This window comes from Dendronephthya gigantea, unplaced genomic scaffold (genome assembly GCF_004324835.1).
Source record: "Dendronephthya gigantea isolate DGI-Jeju-01 unplaced genomic scaffold, DenGig_1.0 000014F, whole genome shotgun sequence".
Classification (NCBI taxonomy): domain Eukaryota; kingdom Metazoa; phylum Cnidaria; class Anthozoa; order Malacalcyonacea; family Nephtheidae; genus Dendronephthya; species Dendronephthya gigantea.
In genome coordinates this window covers 1,434,242-1,441,384 of record NW_021163024.1, presented here as the reverse complement: position 1 = coordinate 1,441,384, position 7,143 = coordinate 1,434,242, and positions in this window count along the sequence as shown.

The following is a 7,143-nucleotide window of genomic DNA, read 5'->3' as shown; positions in this document are numbered from 1 at the left end:
TGACAATTATAGCCACACCTAAAGACCGTGCCAACTCGTGCAAATCTCAATCAGAAGTTATCAAAGTTAGAGACAAACGACAAAGCAAAAAAGCTAGCCTTGGCCGATTTCTAATGGAAGTTTCATGGTCTTGCATGTTATCAAAAGAACTTACATGTGACCAGAACATAGAAATAATGTCAGATATTATTAATTACGGACTAAATACAATAATGCCTCAACGTTCTTTAAGTGTCCATTATAATGAACGTCCCTGGATGACTAGTAATCTAAAAAGGCTTATTTCCCGGCGACAAAAGGCATTTACACCTGGAAATAGGGTTCTATTCAAAGTTCTTCGTAACAAGGTTAATAGAGAAAGGAAGAGCATCCGAAAAATGTATTATAAGTCTAAAGTTGAAAATCTTAGAAATGTGAAACCTAGCAAGTGGTGGCAGGAGGTTAAACATCTCTGTGGAAATAACAAGATTAATACAAGAAACCTTAAAAAAATGCTATCGCCAGACCTAGATTATGATGAAGAAGTTTTATGCGAAAAAATCAATGAAGCATTTATAAGCGTAATGCATGATTATTCTCCTTTGTCACCGAATGTACATGTCTCTATGGATATGAATGAACCATTCATCGAAGTTACAGAAATTGAGGTTGTAAAAAAATTAAGAAAAGTCAGCCGTTCAAAAGCCGGAGGCCCTGACGGACTATCTAATTGGGTACTAAAAGATTATGCGGATATCCTTTCACAATCAATTACCTTAATCCTAAATGTATCCTTCCAAAACAGCCATGTTCCCAAATTGTGGAAAATTGCCGATGTCGTTCCTTTGCCTAAGGCGTCGACCATCAAAGAGTTTACACAGGATCTAAGACCGATTTCACTTACTTCTAGTCTATCCAAAATCGCTGAAGAATTTGTTATTGAAAAAGATCTGAAACCTGTCTTGTTAAGATCTATCGTTAAAAATCAGTATGGATTTATACCTAGATCATCAACTACTCATGCTCTCATATCAATGATTCATCGCTGGTTACAAATGACAGATGGAAAAGCTGTTGTTCGTGCTGCCTTCCTGGATTTCAAAAAGGCATTTGATATGATAGACCATAACCTTCTGATAGCCAAGCTTTTAAGCCTTGGTGTCAAATCCTCAACCATCAACTGGCTTATTGACTTTCTCAGAGACCGACAACAGAGAATAAAACTTAATAATCAATGCTTCTCTGGTTGGAAAAGTGCATGTACCGGCTGGAGTGCCCCAAGGAACATGTCTAGGCCCATGGCTCTTTGTAGCCATGATCAACGACTTAGAATTGTCTGGAAAAACGGACTCACTGATGTGGAAGTTTGCAGACGATACCGCTATTTCCGAACTAATTTTACAAGATCAAGAAAGTCATCTACAACAGGAAATTAATCATATTGCTAAATGGTCGAAACTAGACTGCTCCACATGATTGAGAATGTTAAATTCCGCTACATAAATTGCACCTTTCAGCAACAACTATCATCAGACATTTCCAACAACATCAAGAAATCCGTGAGCCTTTTAGTACCAGCCGACAAAACAAACAACTTTTACCGAATGCAACCAGATGATTACAACACCCTGCTGCAGAGAAACATAACTAAAGCATACAAGAAAGCCAGCCCTGGCTGTTTGACCACTACTGAAACAGAGGCAAAGGCAATTGCAACGGAGCTAAAGCTGGACGATAGAATAAACATCTCGGCAAAGAGACAAGCCTTCGTAACGCTTAAAGACCACAAGCCAAATTTCAATAACAACCCGGCTTGCCGACTCATCAACCCAGCAAAATCAGAATTAGGTAAAGTTAGCAAGCAACTCCTAGACCGCATCAACAAGAAAATCCTTAGCACGACAAATATTAATCAATGGAAGAACACAGCCGAAGTACTTAACTGGTTTAATACCACAGACAATAAGCAACAATACGCATTCATCGCGTTCGACATCGTAGATTTTTATCCTTCTATCACCATCCACCTGCTTAATAAAGCCTTGCTGTTTGCAGCCAATTATCTACACATTTCAGACGACGAGAAAAATATCATCATACATGCTAAAAAATCGTATATGTTTAACAATGGCGAACCATGGGTTAAGAAGGAATCGAGTAATAATAGGCATTTTGATGTTACAATGGGCAGCCACGACGGGGCGGAGACCTGCGAATTAGTTGGAGCGTACATTCTACAACAAATCACGGAAAGATATGGCAACCATTTCGGTCTCTATAGAAACGATGGACTCGGAATTTCCAAAGAGTCACCGCGTAGAGTCGAGGCAATTAAAAAGGATCTCTGTGCTATCTTCAACAGCCACGGACTAAGAATAACTATAGAAGCCAACAAACAAACTGTGAACTTCCTCGATGTCACGTTAAATCTAAGCACTGGGAAATGCACGCTATATTCCAAACCCAACAACACGCCGCAGTACGTACACAATAAGTCCAACCATCCACCTGGGATTTTAAAAAATATACCCGAGTCCATAAATAAACGGCTACGCGAAATATCATCCGACGAAGATTCCTTTAATACAGCTGCGCCATTGTACCAGAAAAGTATAATGAAAGTGGATACCATCACATTCTCAAGTTTAAACCACCTAGCGCAAATGAGGACAAAAGCCATGCAAGACATCGGGCAAGAAATGTAATATGGTACAACCCGCCGTACAACAAAGCTACTTCTTCCAATATTGGCCGACATTTCCTACGGTTGATTGATGAGGAATTCCCTAAAGGCCACATGCTAAATAAGATTTCCAATAGGAATACCATCAAGGTCAGCTATGGATGTATGACTAATGTCAAGCAAGCAGTTGATGGACGGAACAAGACTATTCTTATATATATATATATATATATATATATCCAAATAATTGACTGTAACAAAAAGATCACAGAACTTGACAATGGTTGGAGAGCGCTCAATACCATTACTGGCAGAGCGATAATATATATTTATTGAAAGACTAGCTTAGCTACTCGGAGTTTCACGCTATAAAGCGATCATCAGGCTAATATATATATATATATTTATATATTTATATATATATAGCTATTGGAACGAAGTTTGCTCCGGGTTTTGCCAACATTTTTATGGGGTATTTAGAGGAAAGATTTCTAGAGACAGGTGAATTAAAACCGTGGGTATGGTGGCATATTAAGTACACATGGGATATAAGTGATAAGAGAGTTCCCTTCCTTTATGTTATGGTAGAATTAGATAATGGGGTCATTAGTACTGATGTGTATAGTAAACCTACTGATGCACATCAGTATTTAAATTTTAAATCTTGTCATCCCCCGCATGTGAGAAGGGGAATCCCTTATGGACAAGCGTTACGATTGAAACGTATTTGCCGTTCAGATGAGTGTTTGGAGAAACGATTGGTGGAATTGAAAGGCTTTTTGGTCAAACGGGGGTATAGTAATGAATTTGTTGAAAGCCAGTTTGAGAGAGTGAGGCTTTTGGATCGTTCAGCAGTTTTTAATAAGGAGGTGGAACAACAAAATAGTGAACAAAAAAGTAGAAGTATTTTTGTCAAAAATTTTCACCCGGCTTTGCGTGAATTGTATGGTATTTTTATTTTGGGTTTGTCTGGGCAGTTTTTGAGCGTTATGCCTGAAAAGCCTATGGTATGTTTTCGAAGATCTAAAAGCCTTAGAAATCATCTAGTATTTTATAGTACGGTTCGGCGGCGTAAGTTCTATATTAACCATCTCTTTGACTGCAATTCAAAGAGAGTGATTTACCTGGTAACGTGCAAAACTTGTAGTAAACAATACGTGGGCAACACAGTGACGTCATTTAAGGTTTAAAAGCCATAAGAGTTCGATCAATAGATTTGGTAAAGAAAAAGGGGTATTTGTGGACAGCATTTGTATGAACATTTTTTTGAAGCAGGGCATTCAGGGTTTAATGACTTTTTAGTGCAAATTATTGACTTTTATATTCTTTTATGCTATTCTTATAGTTAAACAATTAACGTCTTTATAACTTATGATAATAATATGACCCTCCACGGAAAAACATACATTAACGGTTTGAAAAAACGGGCTGAAATACCGTTTGCTATCCGTTTTCTATCCGTGAAAATCGAAAACGGTTACCGTGAACAAAATTTAAACGCCCGTTTAAATTTTTAGGCTTGGCGTTTAAACGGTTTGTTCAAAACGTGAAAACGTTTTGACTGATCCGTGAAAACGTTTTGACCAATCCGTGAAAACATTTTGGTAGCTACAGCTGTAAAAACGTTTTACTATAGCTAGGGCCGTAAAAACGTTTTGGTAAAGCCGTGAAAACGTTTTGATAGAGCCGTAAAAACGTTTTGGTAGAGCCGTGAAAACGTTTTGATAGAGCGTAAAAACGTTTTGGTAAGGCCGTGAAAACGTTTGCTCTATTAGAGCTTCGTTATATTCTTTTCCGGGGTGATAGATGGTAATAATTTTAGATGATCCTAAGTGCTCTTTTTTGGATTCTTTCGATATTGCTACTTTGTTCTTGAGTCAGGTTTCCATGCCACACCTGTGCTCCATACTCAAGAGTGGACCTTATGATAGCACAATAGAATGATTTTAGATCTTCTTTGCACGCCCCGTAATTCTTGAGAATTTTTAAAAAGTAGAGCTGCTTGGAGACTTTTTTAATTATAAATTCAGTATTTGTCTCGCATTTCAAATCATTATCCAGCCAGATTCCCAGCGATTTATATGATTTTACCCGAGCAATTGGTTGGTCGCCAATATTTATTGACGGAATACTTGTTTTTTTCTTTCTGAAGTCGAGGATCATCTCTTTACATTTGTTCTCATTTAGTTCCATTTTTTCAGTCTTTGCAAAGTCAACTACACCATTCACGTTTTCTTGGGTTTTTCCGACTGATGTGCCAGATATATGATTTGATACATCGATCACCTCAGATAAGGAGGTATCATCCATGAACATTACTGTCTGCCCCTCGTCTGTATCTTTTTGGTTGGTTGTTTCAATCGTTTCCCATTTTGTGACTGAGGGAAGTTGGTTTATTTTAATGATGAATGCGATCGGTCCTAATCTACTTCCCTGGGGTACCCCTCCATTAATTTCCATTCGCTCTGATTCTGTACCCTGATATGAAGTCGTTTGTGTTCGACCTTGTAAGTACGATGCTACCCATCCAATCAAGCCAGGGCGTATACCGATATCACGGAAGTTTTCCAAGAGGCGGTTATGATCAATTAGATCAAAGGCTTGACGGAAATCGAGAAATGTAACTCGAATAATTTTGTTGTTATTTTCCATCGCAAGATACCACTTGTGCAATTGAAAAATTAGTGCATATATAGCAGACATTCCTGCTAGTCCTCCAAATTGGGATTCGCTAATTTTGCTATTAGTATCCTTCAGTATCCACTCAACAGCATATGACTCTTGAAGTTTAAAAGGGGCAATTGGCCTTAAATCTTCTACTGATAAAACTGGATTAGATTTAGGAGCACTGCATACTTTAGAAATTTTCCATACATCCGGAAATGTTTGGCTTCTAAACGACTAATTAAGTGTTCAGCAAACGTCTTTATTACCTTCATGTTTGGATCAAAAGGGCCAGGGGCTTTATTAGTTTCTATTTTTGACAGCTTCGTTGCAACACTTTTACTTGTGACTTGTGGCAGGGAGCCTTGTTTTCCAAATAACAACCATTCGTTTTTTACTGTTTGGTACTCCTTGGTCAAACTCGTAAAGAACGTATTGATATGATCAGCAGTTTGTTTATCGCTCATTGGTGCATCCGTTAGAGGGTCCGTTACAGGCGCGGATCTAGACCGTATCGAACGTGGCTCGAGCCACGGTCAGATTTTCCCATCCAGAATTTCCCATCTGCAATCTAATATTCACACATTATTTAAAAGTACATATTAATTCTTTGAATCACACAAAAATTAAGGAAATATATGTCTAAAACAAATAATTTGAGTAATATCTTTCGTAATCGTTGTCATATTATTACCAATTCCTGCTAAAAGTGGGAACAAATTCCCAATTATTATTCCTTGTTTCATATTACGATTGTTCCGTTAACACTGAACTATAAAATTTGCCGAAAGCTTGCCGAATTGTGCCGAGTATGTTCGGAAGCTAGTCGTGCATTCGAAGCTGCGATCACAGCAACTAGTTGACACGGTCAGCGTGCAGATTATTGCGCAATTGTTACTAAATATAGTAACGCTCGGACACGGTGCAGTGTAGCAAACCAATCACAGGGCAAGCTTTTGCCACGTGAGCCACGGTGCGACACGGTGCGACACGGTGGCCTGTTTTTGATTGCGCAATAAACATGATAAACAAAGTTCGACACTTCTCGACTTCGAACTCGGATATAGTTTATATATAACACGTTAAATTGGTCTGTTCGCTGCATCCTGGCTGATTCAGGCTGAATCGAATGCATTAATACATGAATCCGTCGAAATTTTTCAAAAGCAAATCTAAGCGAGCATATTTCAGGGGAAATATCGCTCTTCAGGCTACAACATGATGGAATTATTACTAAAGACAGGCTTCGCTCACTCGCGTTGCCGTTTACAATCGCAACGACAATTTTTAAACTACTATTTCCCAAGAGACAAATACTGAAAATCTTTAGCCAATGTCCTTGTAAGGTAAGACTTTTAGGTTTTAAATCGAACTATGGGCGCTCTCCTTTATACGGAAAAACGGCCAGACCGGTTCTGTTGTATTTCGGTAGTCGGTACAGACAAAAGTATATCGTTATTTACATCTGCCTAACACGGGAAATGCAGTTTCACCGCTATATTCTTAACGAAATACTCTATTTCAATTTAAAATATGACCGGTCTGACCTTTTTGGCCGCTTAATGGAAAGCGCCCTATGATACAAATTTGCATTTACGCTGTGAATAATTTGTGTATGCAAATTTCACGTTATGTTGAGTGAATGAAATATCCGTAAATACCTTACCAAAAATTTTGAAAATGGTTTTGTGGTTTTATGAAAGTACAGGGATTTACAATATTCGCTTTTAAACGTTCCCTGAAGAATATTGTAGAACCAAAGCTCAGAAAATGTTTGTTTCGGAGGGTCCATAGCCCCTTCGCCATACGCCCCCACA